Genomic DNA, 14,617 nt, shown 5'->3' on the forward strand with positions numbered 1-14,617 from the left:
TTCTTTAGCATAGAATAAATGCTCCAGTGATCCTGTAGCTAATCCAAGTCTTCTTCTTTCATGAGTGTAAGAGAATGGAGTGCCAGTTTCACTATGGACTCAATGTTCCTCCGAGAGGAAAGAGCTTCTTTGAGTTTTATGATATGCCACAAGGATAGGACACTGTTTTCATTAAATATAAATCTATTCTTGATTTGTGAACACAATTCCACCAAGAACACTCAACAGTCAAGGTGAAATCTTTTCTCCTTATCTTCTAGAGATTCCTTAAGTATACCACTTCCCCCAGGTACAGAATTCCCAGATGCACACACTGTTATTATGATACAACAGTCTTAAATCCACACCAGTCCAACAAGAGGTTTAACATGTAACTGAAGACAAGAGCAGAAACGGGACAGGGAAACCTTTCAAACTTACAGGTCCTGGATGCGTGTTTTCATGTCCCCTTTGGGTGATTTCTTAATGTGCCTTATATCTCACAAATTCTACCACTTTTTGCTCTAATTAGTGACATATGGAAATTCAGCATATGTTATTGTTCCAACAAGTGTTCTACTAGAGAGAAAAAGCTAGTCCATTGCCTACACCTCAGAAACTTTACATTAATGGGATCGGGAAAGGGACTTTACATCATGTCAGAATCCGGTCTCAGACACACCCATGTCCAAGAACGTGGGTGTCCACAGTCACAAATGTGATAGTTATACATGGCAGCTGTATGTAAGTATACCAATAAGTATAAACAAAGCCAACAATGCAATTCTTTCACCTTTTTGTTACATATTTTACAATATTTATCAAAAGTAAGAAATGCTTCAAAAATCTGATAATCAGGGGCATTTTGCTAATAAAATGCCAAGATCCTAAGACTGCACCTAATATCCCTAGATCTTGGGAGAATGCCAAAGACTGGTAACACCAATGGAGAAATCATTCAAAGTCACAGGTCCTTGATGCATGACTTCATATCCCATATAGATGATATATCAATGCACCTTCAATCTCAAAAATTCTGCCAATTTAACTCAACTTTGTGACATACAGAAATTCAGCATATGTTATTGTTCCAAGTGTCCCACCAGAAAGTGAAAAGTAGTCCACTACCCAAACTGAAGAAAACTTTACATTAACTGGTTTGGGGAAGGGACTATATGCCATTTCAGCATCCAGTCTTTGACATGTCCATGACAATAAATGTGAGTGTGCACAGTCATATGGTTGTATACATGGACACTAAAAGTATAAACCAATCCAAAAATGTAATTTCTCAGCTTTTTTATTACATTATTTACATTCATTAATAGTAAGAAATGCTTTGAAAATCCCAAGATCAGCAGCATTTTGCTTACATAATGCCAAGATCCCAAGGCTACACCTAAAATCTTATGATCTTGGGAAAAATGCCAAGGAGTGGAAATACTGCCTGTAGATGGTTTTTTAATGCCAGAGGTGAGAATTTGTAGTTTTCCCAAGGATAACCATGCTTACCCTGTGCGTCACTCCACCTATTTTTGGTTACACTACAAATGATAGGTCACTTATGGCAAAGCCATATCATCAGTTGACAAAAGAGCGTACAATCTTGTTAAAGAAATTCTTACCTCAAAGGTATCCATTTCATCCCTACAAATGAGAGAAGTATTTGTAGCCTTTTTCATCAGTATTTGTCTTATATCTTATACTCAGGTGATACAACATTCTGTGAGTAACCTAAATACTATGTTTATTCTAACAAGCGTCTGTACAGATTGCAAGAGACCCAGTATAGAATGAAGGTAGTTTCATAAGATATATAAATTTGAATAAGTAAATACTACCAATATATTATACATCATGTTCAAAAATTCTGACACCACTATGCCCAATTAGATGTCTCAGGAGATTACCCTTATGTGAAAAAAATTTTCTACATTCATTACATCCAAACTTTCACATGTCACTGTGCACAATCATGCGTTCGGGAAGATCTCATCTGTACGAATTGTGTTGCATTCACTAAATCTCTTTTATAACCTAATGTGCTGAAGCTGATGTTGTTGAAGATTACTTTTCCGTGAAAACCGTTTCCCACACTCATCACATCCAAACTTTTTCACACCATTGTGCACAGGCAAATGTTGCTGAAGATGACATTTCTGCAAAAACATCTTACCACATTCATCACATCTAAACTTTTTAATACCAATGTGAGCAGACAAATGTCGCTGAAGATCACATTTCTGCAAAAACAGTTTTCCACATTCATTACATCCGAACTTTTTCACACCACTGTGTATAAGCAAATGTTGAGAGAGTACATACTTCCTTAAAAACAGTTTCCCACATTCTTGACATCCAAACTTTTTCACACCGCTATGTACAGGCAAATGTCGTCGAAGATAACATTTCTGCACAAACAGTTTCCCACACTGATCACATTCAAATGTTTTCACACTACTGTGCATTGGCAAATGTCGTTGAAGATCACAGTTCCTCAAAAATAGTTTCCCACATTCTTCACATCTAAACTTTTTCACACCAGTGTGCACAAGGCGATGCTTCTGAAGATTTCTCTTACATGAAAATAGTTTCCCACATTCAGTGCAATAATTTTCCTCTCCACCAGACATTGCAAATTTCTGATCTGTTCTGGGTCTTGAGACGTGATTTCACACAACACCTGAAAAAAGGGAGTTATCTTAAGAGAGTGGTATCATCATGTGTCAAATTTCATACTCTGAACTGCAAAGGGATATGTCATATCAAATAGTGATAGCACTGGAATAATACTTATTTGACAGGAGAATTCTGATTAAATACACAAATTCAGCAAGAATAACAATATTGGTCAAGTTTTATTGACAAGGTGTGGCAGTGTATGGTGGTTTGATCAAGTAAGTAATAACAGGATAAGAGGGAGGTGATAATATGAAGAGTGTGGTAGAAAGAGCTGAAGAGGATGTACTGAAATAGTTCGAACATATGGAGAAAATGAGAGAGGAAAGGTTGACAAAAGGAAAATAAGTGTTAGAAGAGGACTGGACAACAAAAACGGGAGACAAATTGGAGATGGAGGGTTGGAGTGAAAAAGATTTAAAGAGACTGGGGTATGAACATGCAAGAGAGTGAAAAGTATGCATAGGATCGATTTAACTGTTAGAGTGTGGCTGGAAAACAGCAAACAAGAATGAAAAAATTATATATATTATTCATTTATCATACATAATCGCTGTTTCCCGGGTCAGCAAGGTAGTACCAAGAAACAGACAAAGAATGGTCCATCCACTCATATACATGTATATATACATAAACACTCATATACACACATATACATATACATACACAGACATATACATATATACACATGTATATATTCATACTTGCTTGCCTTCATCCATTCCTGTCGCTACCTCACCCCACAGGAAACAGCATCGATGTCCCCCGCTTCAGCGAGGTAGCGCCAGGAAACAGACAAATAAAAAGGGCCATGTTCATTCACACTCAGTCTCTAGCTAGCATGCGTAATGCACCAAAACCACAGCTCCCTATCCGCATCCAGGCCCCACAAAACTTTCCATGGTTTACCCCAGACGCTTCACATGCCCTGGTTCAGTCCATTGACATCAGGCAACCCCAGTATACCACATCGTTCCAATTCACTCTATTCCTTGCATGCCTCTCACCCACCTGTGTGTACAGGCCCCAATCGCTCGAAATCTTTATCACTCCATCCTTCCACCTCCAATTTGGTCTCCCACTTCTTATTCCCTCCACCTCTGACTCATATATCCTCTCAGTCAATCTTTCCTCACTCATTCTCTACATATGTCCAAACCATTTCAACACACCCTCTTCTGCTATCTCAACCACACTTTTTTCTATTTCCATCTCTCTTACCCTTTCATTACTTACTTGATCAAACCACCTCACACCACATACTGTCCTTAAACATTTCATTTCCAACACATCCACCCTCCTCTGTTCAACCCTATCTATAGTCCATGCCTTGCAACCATATAACATTGTTGGAACTACTATTCCTTCAAATATACCAACTTTTGCTCTCCGAAATAATGTTCTCTCCTTCCACACATTCTTCATCACTCCCAGAACCTTCACCCCCCCCCCCCACCCTATGACTCACTTTCACTTCCATGGTTCCATCCGCTGCCAAGTCAACTCTTGAGATATCTAAAACACTTCACTTCCTCCAATTTTTCTCCATTTAAACTTACATCCCAATTAACTTGGCCCTCAACCTTACTGAACCTAATAACCTTGCTCTTATTCACATTCACTCTCAACTTTCTCCTTTCACACACTTTTCCAAACTCAGTAACCAACTTCTGCAGTTTCTCACACAAATCAGCCACTAGAGCTGTAACACTGGTGAACAACAACTGACTCACTTCCCAAGCCCTCTCATCCCCAACAGACTGCATATTCGCCCCTCTCTCCAAAATGCTGGTGAACAACAACTGATTCACTTCCCAGGCCCTCTCATCCCCAACAGGCTGCACACTCACCCCTCTTTCCAAAACTTTTGCATTTACTTCAATAACCACCCCATCCATAAAAAAATTAAACACCATGGAGACATCACACACCCCTTACACCCCTGCCGCAGACCAACCTCCACTGGGAACCAATCACTTTCCTCTCTTCCTACTCGTATACATGCCTTACATCCTAGATAAAATCTTTTCACTGCTTCTAGCAACTTACCTCCCGCACTATATACCATTAAAACCTTCCACAAAGCATCTCTATCAACCCTATCATAAGCCTTCTCCAGATCCATAAATGCTATATACAAATCCATCTGCTTTTCTAAGTATTTCTCACATACATTCTTCAAAGCAAACACCTGATCCACACATCCTCTTCCATTTCTGAAACCACACTGCTCCTCCCCAATCTGATGCTCCGTACATGCCTTCACCCTCTCAATCAATACCCTTCCATAATTTCCCAGGAATACTCAACAAACTTATGCCTCTGTAGTTTGAACACTCACTTGTATCCTTTTTGCCTTTGTACAATGACACTATGCATGCATTCTGCCAATCCTCAGGCATTTCACCATGGTCCATACATACACTGAATAGCTTTACCAAGCAATCGACAACACAATCACCCCCTATTTTAATAAATTCCACTGCAATACCATCCAAACCCGCTGCCTTGCCGGATTTCATCTTCCACAAAGCTTTCACTACCTCTTGTATCTTTACCAAACCATTCTCCCTAACCCTCTGACTTCACACACCACCCCAACCAAAACACCCTATATCTGCCATTCTATCATCAAACCTATTCAGCAAACCTTCAAAATACTCACTCCATCTCTTTCTCACTTCATCAGCACCTGTTATTACTTGATCATTGTTTCCCGCATCAGCAAGGTAGTGCCAGGAATTTATTTTCATTATACTTAATCACCATCTCCCGCGTCAGGGAGGTAGTGCAAGGAAACAGATGAGGAATGGCCCCACCCAGATATACATATATAAACATAAACGCCCATAGACGCACATATACATACACATACATTTCAACATATATATACAGATACATACATATACATTTCAACATATACATACATATACATATATAAACATGTACATATTCATATTTGCTGCCTTCATTTATTCCCATCGCCACCCCGCCACACATGATATAGCATTCCCCCTCCCCTCCAGAAAGGTAGCAGCAGGAAAAGACAAAATAAAAGGCTACACTCGTTCACACTCAGTCTCTAGCTATTATGTGTAATGCACCGAAACCACAGCTCCCTTTACACACCCAGGCCCCAGAGACCTTTCCATGGTTTACCCCACACACTTCACATGCTTTGGTTTAATCCTTTGACAGCACTTTGACCCCAGTATACCACATCATCCCAATTTACTCTATTCCTTGCACTCCTTTCACCCTCCTGTATGTTCAGGTCCTAATTGCTCAAAATCTTTTTCCCTCCATCCTTTCACCTCCAATTTGGTCTCCTGCTTTTCCTTCCTCCCTCCACCTCTGACACATGAATCCTCTTTATCAATCTTTCCTCTGTCATTCTCTTCATGTGTCCAAACCATTTCTACACACTCTCTTCTGCTCTCTCAACCACACTCGTTTTATTACCACATGTCTCTTACCCTTTCATTACTTATTCGATCAAACCACTTCACACCACATACTGTCCTCAAACATTTCATTTCCAACACATCCACCCTCCTCCGCACAAACCTATCTATAGCCCATGCCTCGCAAACATATACCACTGTTGGAGCCACTATTCCTTCAAAAAACAGAAAAAGAAACACACATCCACTCACATACACATACATATGTGCACATACATATGCATATATATACACACATACATATACATGTATGGTAAGGATATTCAATGTATATATGGCTCATGAAGTGCCTGAGGATTGGCGGAATGCATGTATAGTGCCATTGTACAAAGGCAAAGGGCATAAAGGTGAGCTCAAATTACAGAGGTATAAGTTTGTTGAGTATTCCTGGGAAATTATATGGGAGGGTATTGATTGAGAGGGTGAAGGCATGTACAGACCATCAGATTGGGGAAGAGCAGTGTGGTTTCAGAAGTGGTAGAGGATGTGTGGATTAGGTGTTTGCTTTGAAGAATGTATGTGAGAAATACTTAGAAAAATAAGTGGATTTGTATGTAACATTCATGGATCTGGAGAAGGCATATGATAAAGTTGATAGATATGCTCTGTGGAAGGTATTAAGAGTCTATGGTGTGGGAGGCAAGATGCAAGAAGCAGTGAAAAGTTTTTATCAAGGATGTAAGGCATGTGTACAAGTAGAAAGAGAGGAAAGTGATTGGTTCTCAGTGAATGATGGTTTGTGGCAGGGGTGCATGATGTCTCCATGGTTGTTAAATTTGTTTATGGATGGGGTTGTTAGGGAGGTGAATGCAAGAGTTTTGGAGAGAGGGGCAAGTATGCGGTCTGTTATGCAAGAGAGGGCTTGGGAAGAGAGTTAGTTGTTGCTCGCTGAAGATATGGAGCTGGTAGCTGATTCAAGTGAGAAACTGCAGAAGCTGGTGACTGAGTTTGGTAAAGTGTGTGAAAGAAGAAAGTGAGAGTAAATGTGAATAACAGCAAGGTAATTAGGTACAGTAGGGCTGAGGGACTAGTCAATTGGGAGGTAAACTTGAATGGAGAAAAACTGGAGGAAGTGAAGTGTTTTAGATAACTAGGAGTGGATTTGGCAGCGGATAAAACCATGGAAGCAGAAGTGAGTCACAGGGTGAGGGAGGGGGCGAAAGTTCTGGGAGCGTTGAAAAATGTGTGGAAGGCGAGAACATTATCTCGGAAAGCAAAAATGGGTATGTTTGAAAGAATAGTGGTTCAAACAATGTAATATCGATGCGAGGCATACGCTATAGATAGGGTTGTGTGGAGGAGGGTAAACGTGTTGGAAATAAGATGTATGTGGTGTGAAGTGGTCTGATTGAGTAAGTAATGAAAGGGTAAGAGAGATGTATGGTGGTAAAGAGTGTGGTTGAGAGAGCAGAAGAGGGTGTATTGAAATGGTATGGTCACATGCAGAGAAAGAGTTAGGAAAGATTGACAAAGAGGATATATATGTCACAGGTGGAGGGAACAAGGAGAAGTGGGAGACCAAACTGGAGGTGGAAGGATGGAGTGAAAAAAGATTTTGAGCGATTGGGGCCTGAACATGCAGGAGGGTGAGAGGCATGCAAGGAATGGAGTGAATTGACGTGCTGTCAATGGACTGAACCAGGGCATGTGAGGTGTCTGGGGTAAACCATGGAAAGTTTTGTGGGGCCAGGATTTGGAAAGGGAGCTGTGGTTCTGGTGCATTATACATGACAGCTAGAGGCTGAGTGTGAATGAATGTGGCATTCATTGTCTTTTCCTAGCACTACCTTGCGTGCATGTGGGGGGAGGGGGTTCTCATTTCATGTGTAGCGGGGTGGCAACAGGAATGAATAAAGGCAGCAAGTACGAATTATGTACATGTGTATATTTGTATATGTCTGTGTATGTATATACATGTGTGTTTGGGTGGGTTGGGCCATTCTTTTGACTGTTTCCTTGCGCTACCTCGCTAACGCGGGAGACAGTGACAAAGTATAATAAATGAAAACATATACATGTAGGTAGGTATACTGCTAAAAGCAGTGAAAAGATTTTTATCAAGGATGTAAGGCATGTATACGAGTAGGAAGAGAGGAAAGTGACTGGTTCTCAGTGAATGTCGGTTTGTGGCAGGGGTGCATGATGTTGCCATGGTTGTTTAATTTGTTTATGGATGGGGTTGCTAGGGAGGTAAATGCAAGAGTTTTGGAGAGAGGGGCAAGTATGCAGTCTGTTGATGATGAGAGGGCTTGGGGAGTGAGTCAGTTGTTGTTTGCTGATGATACAGCGCTGGTAGCTGATTCAAGTAAGAAACTGCACAAGCTGGTGACTGAGTTTGATAAAGGGTGTGAAAGAAGAAAGCTGAGAGCAAATGTGAATAAGAGCAAGGTTATTGGGTACAGTAGGGTTGAGGGACAAGTCGATTGGGAGGTAAGTTTGAATGGAGTAAAACTGGAGGAAGTGAAGTGTTTTAGATATCTGGGAGTGGATTTGGCAGCAGAAGGAACCATGGAACCAGAAGTGAGTCACAGGGTGGGGGAGAAGGCAAAGGTTCTGGGAGCACTGAAAAATGTATGGAAGGCGAGAACATTACCTCGGAAAGCAAAAATGGGTATGTTTGAAGGAATAGTGGTTCCAACAATGTTATATGGTTGTGAGGCGTGGGCTATAGATAAGGTTGTGTAGAGGAGCGTGGATGTATTGGATATGAGATGTTTGAGGACAATATGTGGTGTGAGGTGGTTTGATCGAGTAAGTAATGAAAGGGTACGAGAGATGTATGGTAATAAAAAGAGTGTGTTTGAAAGAGCAGAAGAGTTTGTGTTGAAATGGTTTGGTCACATGGAGAGAATGAGTGAGGAAAGATTGACAGAGGATATATGTGTCAGAGGCGGAGGGTACGATGAGAAGTGGGAGACCAAATTGGAGGTGGAAGGATGGAGTGAAAAAGATTTTGTGCAATCAGGGCCTGAACATGCAGGAGGGTGAAAAGCGAGCAAGGAATAGAGTCAATTGGAACGATGGGGTATACCGGGGTTGACATGATGTCAATGGATTGAACCAGGGCATGTGAAGCGTCTGGGGTACACTATGGAATGTTCTGTGGTGCCTGGATGTAGAAAGGTTGCTGTGGTTTTGGTGCATTATACATGACAGCTAGAGACTGAGTGAGAACAAATGTGGCCTTTGTTGTCTTTTCCTAGCCCTACCTCATGCATGTGCAGGGGGAGGGGATTGTCATTTCATGTGTGGCGGGGTGGCGACGGGAATGAATAAAGGCAGCGAGTATGAATTATGTACATGTGTATATATGTATATGTCTGTGCATGTATATACATGTGTATGTGGGTGGGTTGGGCCATTCTTTCATCTGTTTCCTTGCGCTACTTTGCTAACGTGGGAGATAGCGACAAAGTATAATAAATAAATAACATATACATGTATGTATGTATGCACGAAAGAGAGACTTTTGGATGTTAATGTGCTGAGAGGTGCAACTGGAGGGATGTCTGATCATTATCTTGTGGAGGCTAAGGTGAAGATTTGTATGGGTTTTCAGAAAAGAAGAATGAATGTTGGGGTGAAGAGGGTGGTGAGAGTAAGTGAGCTTGGGAAGGAGACTTGTGTGAGGGAGTACCAGGAAAGACTGAGTACAGAATGGAAAAAGGTGAGAACAATGGAAGTAAGGGGAGTGGGGGAGGAATGGGATGTATTTAGGGAATCAGTGATGGATTGCGCAAAAGATGCTCGTGGCATGAGAAGAGTGGGAGGTGGGTTGATTAGAAAGGGTAGTGAGTGGTGGGATGAAGAAGTAAGATTATTAGTGAAAGAGAAGAGAGAGGCATTTGGACGATTTTTGCAGGGAAATCATGCAACTGAGTGGGAGATGTATAAAAGAAAGAGACAGGAGGTCAAGAGAAAGGTGCAAGAGGTGAAAAAGAGGGCAAATGAGAGTTGGGGTGAGAGAGTATCATTAAATCTTAGGGAGAATAAAAAGATGTTCTGGAAGGAGGTAAATAAAGTGCGTAAGACAAGGGAGCAAATGGGAACTTCAGTGAAGGGCGCAAATGGGGAGGTGATAACAAGTAGTGGTGATGTGAGAAGGAGATGGAGTGAGTATTTTGAAGGTTTGTTGAATGTGTTTGATGATAGAGTGGCAGATATAGGGTGTTTTGGTCGAGGTGGTGTGCAAAGTGAGAGGGTTAGGGAAAATGATTTGGTAAACAGAGAAGAGGTAGTAAAAGCTTTGCGGAATATGAAAGCCGGCAAGGCAGCAGGTTTGGATGGTATTGACTTGTCTCTCAACCCTACCATACCTAATAACCTTGCTCTTATTCACATTTACTCTCAGCTTCGTTCTTTCATATACTTTACCAAACTCAGTCACCAGCTTCTGCAGTTTCTCACCCAAATCAGCCACCAGCGCTGTATCATCAGCGAACAACAACTGACTCACTTCCCAAGCTCTCTCATCCACAACTGATTGCATACTAGCCCCTCTTTCCAAAAGTCTTACATTCACCTCCCTAGGAACCCAATCCATAAACAAATTAAAACAACCATCGAGACATCATGCACCCCTTCTGCAAACAGACATTCACTGAGAGCCAATCACTTTCCTATCTTCCTTCTTGGACACATGCCTTACATCCTTCATAAAAGCTTTTGGCTGCTTCTAGCAATATGCATACATTTTTTATTTTTTTTTTTTGCTTTATCGCTGTCTCCCGCGTTTGCGAGGTAGCACAAGGAAAAAGATGAAAGAAATGGCCCAACCCACCCCCATACACATGTATATACATACGTCCACACACGCAAATATACATACCTACACAGTTTTCCATGGTTTACCCCAGACGCTTCACATGCCCTGGTTCAATCCACTGACAGCACGTCAACCCCGGTATACCCCATCGATCCAATTCACTCTATTCCTTGCCTTCCTTTCACCCTCCTGCATGTTCAGGCCCCGATCACACAAAATCTTTTTCACTCCATCTTTCCACCTCCAATTTGGTCTCCCACTTCTCCTCGTTCCCTCCACCTCCGACACATATATCCTCTTGGTCAATCTTTCCTCACTCATTCTCTCCATGTGCCCAAACCATTTCAAAATACCCTCTTCTGCTCTCTCAACCATGCTCTTTTTATTTCCACACATCTCTCTTACCCTTACGTTACTTACTCGATCAAACCACCTCACACCACACATTGTCCTCAAACATCTCATTTCCAGCACATCCATCCTCCTGCGCACAACTCTATCCATAGCCCACGCCTCACAACCATACAACATTGTTGGAACCACTATTCCTTCAAACATACCCATTTTTGCTTTCCGAGATAATGTTCTCCACTTCCACACATTCTTCAAGGCTCCCAGGATTTTCGCCCCCTCCCCACCCTATGATCCACTTCTGCTTCCATGGTTCCATCCGCTGGCAGATCCACCCCCAGATATCTGAAACACTTTACTTCCTCCAGTTTTTCTCCATTCAAACTTACCTCCCAGTTGACTTGACCCTCAACCCTACTGTACCTAATAACCTTGCTCTTATTCACATTTACTCTTAACTCTCTTCTTTCACACACTTTAACAAACTCAGTCGCCAGCTTCTGCAGTTTCTCACATGAATCAGACACCAGCGCTGTATCATCAGCGAACAACAACTGACTCACTTCCCAAGCTCTCTCATCCCCAACAGACTTCATACTTGCCCCTCTTTCCAAAACTCTTGCATTCACCTCCCTAACAACCCCATCCATACATTAAATATCCTTACCAACCAGGCAACAATACAGTCACCCCTTTTTTAATAAATTCCACTGCAATAGCATCCAAACCTGCTGCCTTAACGGCTTTCATCTTCCTCAAAGCTTTTACTACCTCTTCTCTGTTTTCCAAATCATTTTCCCCAACCCTCTCACTTTGAACACCACCTCGACCAAACACCCTATATCTGCCACTCTATCATCAAACACATTCAACAAACCTTCAAAATACTCACTCCATCTCCTTCTCACATCATCACTACTTGTTATCACCTCCCCATTAGCCTCCTTCACTGAAGTTCCCATTTGCTCCCTTGTCTTACGCACTTTATTTACCTCCTTCCAGAACATCTTTTTATTCTCCCTAAAATTTAATGATACTCTCTCACCCCAACTCTCATTTGCCTTCTTTTTCACCTCTTGCACCTTTCTCTTGACCTCCGGTCTCTTTCTTTTATACATCTCCCACTCATTTGCATTTTTTCCCTGCAAAAATCGTCCCAATGCCTCTCTCTTCTCTTTCACTAATAATCTCACTTCTTCATCCCACCACTCACTACCCTTTCTAATCAACCCATCTCCCACGCTTCTCATGCCACAAGCATCTTTTGCGCAAGCCATCACTGATTCCCTAAATACTTCCCATTCCTCCCCCACTCCCCTTACCTTCTTTGTTCTCACCTTTTTCCATTCTGTACTCAGTCTCTCCTGGTACTTCCTCACACAAGTCTCCTTCCGAAGCCCACTTACTCTCACCACCCTCTTCACCCCAACATTCACTCTTCTCTTCTGAAAACCCATACAAATCTTCACCTTCGCCTCCACAAGATAATGATCGACATCCATCCAGCTGCACCTCTCAGCACATTAAAATCCAAAAGTCTCTCTTTCGCGCGCCTGTCAATTAACACGTAATCCAATAACGCTCTCTGGCCATCTCTCCTACTTACATACATATACTTACGTATTTTTTTTTTTCGCTGTCTCCCGCGTTTGCGAGGTAGCGCAAGGAAACAGACGAAAGAAATGGCCCAACCCACCCCCATACACATGCCTTGATTCAATCCACTGACAGCACGTCAACCCCGGTATACCACATCGCTCCAATTCACTCTATTCTTTGCCCTCCTTTCACCCTCCTGCATGTTCAGGCCCCGATCACACAAAATCTTTTTCACTCCATCTTTCCACCTCCAATTTCATCTCCCTCTTCTCCTCGTTCCCTCCACCTCCGACACATATATCCTCTTGGTCAATCTTTCCTCACTCATTCTCTCCATGTGACCAAACCATTTCAAAACACCCTCTTCTGCTCTCTCAACCACGCTCTTTTTATTTCCACACATCTCTCTTACCCTTACGTTACTTACTCAATCAAACCACCTCACACCACACATTGTCCTCAAACATCTCATTTCCAGCACATCCACCCTCCTGCGCACAACTCTATCCATAGTCCACGCCTCGCAACCATACAACATTGTTGGAACCACTATTCCTTCAAAAATACCCATTTAGGCTTTCCGAGATAATGTTCTCGACTTCCACACATTCTTCAAGGCTCCCAGAATTTTCGCCCCCTCCCCCACCCTATGATCCACTTCCGCTTCCATGGTTCCATCCGCTGCCAGATCCACTCCCAGATATCTAAAACACTTCACTTCCTCCAGTTTTTCTCCATTCAAACTCACTTCCCAATTGAATTGACCCTCAACCCTACTGTACCTAATAACCTTGCTCTTATTCACATTTACTCTTAACTTTCTTCTTTCACACACTTTACCAAACTCAGTCACCAGCTTCTGCAGTTTCTCATATGAATCAGCCACCAGCGCTGTATCATCAGCGAACAACAACTGACTCACTTCCCAAGCTCTCTCATCCCCAACAGACTTCATACTTGCCCCTCTTTCCAAAACTCTTGCATTCACCTCCCTAACAACCCCATCCATAAACAAATTAAACAACCATGGAGACATCACACACCCCTGCCGCAAACCTACATTCACTGAGAACCAATCACTTTCCTCTCTTCCTACACGTACACATGCCTTACATCCTCGATAAAAACTTTTCACTGCTTCTAACAACTTGCCTCCCACACCATATATTCTTAATACCTTCCACAGAGCATCTCTATCAACTCTATCATATGCCTTCTCCAGATCCATAAATGCTACATACAAATCCATTTGCTTTTCTAAGTATTTCTCACATACATTCTTCAAAGCAAACACCTGATCCACACATCCTCTACCACTTCTGAAACCACACTGCTCTTCCCCAATCTGATGCTCTGTACATGCCTTCACCCTCTCAATCAATACCCTCCCATATAATTTGCCAGGAATACTCAACAAACTTATACCTCTGTAATTTGAGCACTCACTCTTATCCCCTTTGCCTTTGTACAATGGCACTATGCACGCATTCCGCCAATCCTCAGGCACCTCACCATGAGTCATACATACATTAAATAACTTTACCAACCAGTCAACAATACAGTCATCCCCTTTTTTAATAAATTCCACTGCAACACCATCCAAACCTGCTGCCTTGCCGGCTTTCATCTTCCACAAAGCTTTTACTACCTCTTCTCTGTTTACCAACTCATTTTCCCTAACCCTCACACTTTGCACACCACCTCGACTAAAACACCCTATATCTGCCACTCTATCATCAAACACATTCAACAAACCTTCAAAATACTCACTCCATCTCCT

At 42.0% G+C, this 14,617-nt stretch overlaps 1 long non-coding RNA gene across 2 annotated transcripts in view; it reads right to left on the reverse strand.

Moving 5' to 3' along the window:
* Nucleotides 1-1,258: 1,258 nt before the first annotated feature.
* Nucleotides 1,259-14,617, reverse strand: part of LOC139763618 (uncharacterized) — a 40,602-nt gene continuing 27,243 nt past the window's right edge. For both annotated transcript variants that reach the window (XR_011716198.1, XR_011716197.1), the window contains one exon: nt 1,259-2,662. This is a non-coding gene — a long non-coding RNA (uncharacterized lncRNA). The remainder of the gene's footprint in view (nt 2,663-14,617) is intronic.

This window comes from Panulirus ornatus, chromosome 47, assembly GCF_036320965.1.
Source record: "Panulirus ornatus isolate Po-2019 chromosome 47, ASM3632096v1, whole genome shotgun sequence".
In the NCBI taxonomy this organism is placed as follows: Eukaryota; Metazoa; Arthropoda; class Malacostraca; order Decapoda; family Palinuridae; genus Panulirus; species Panulirus ornatus.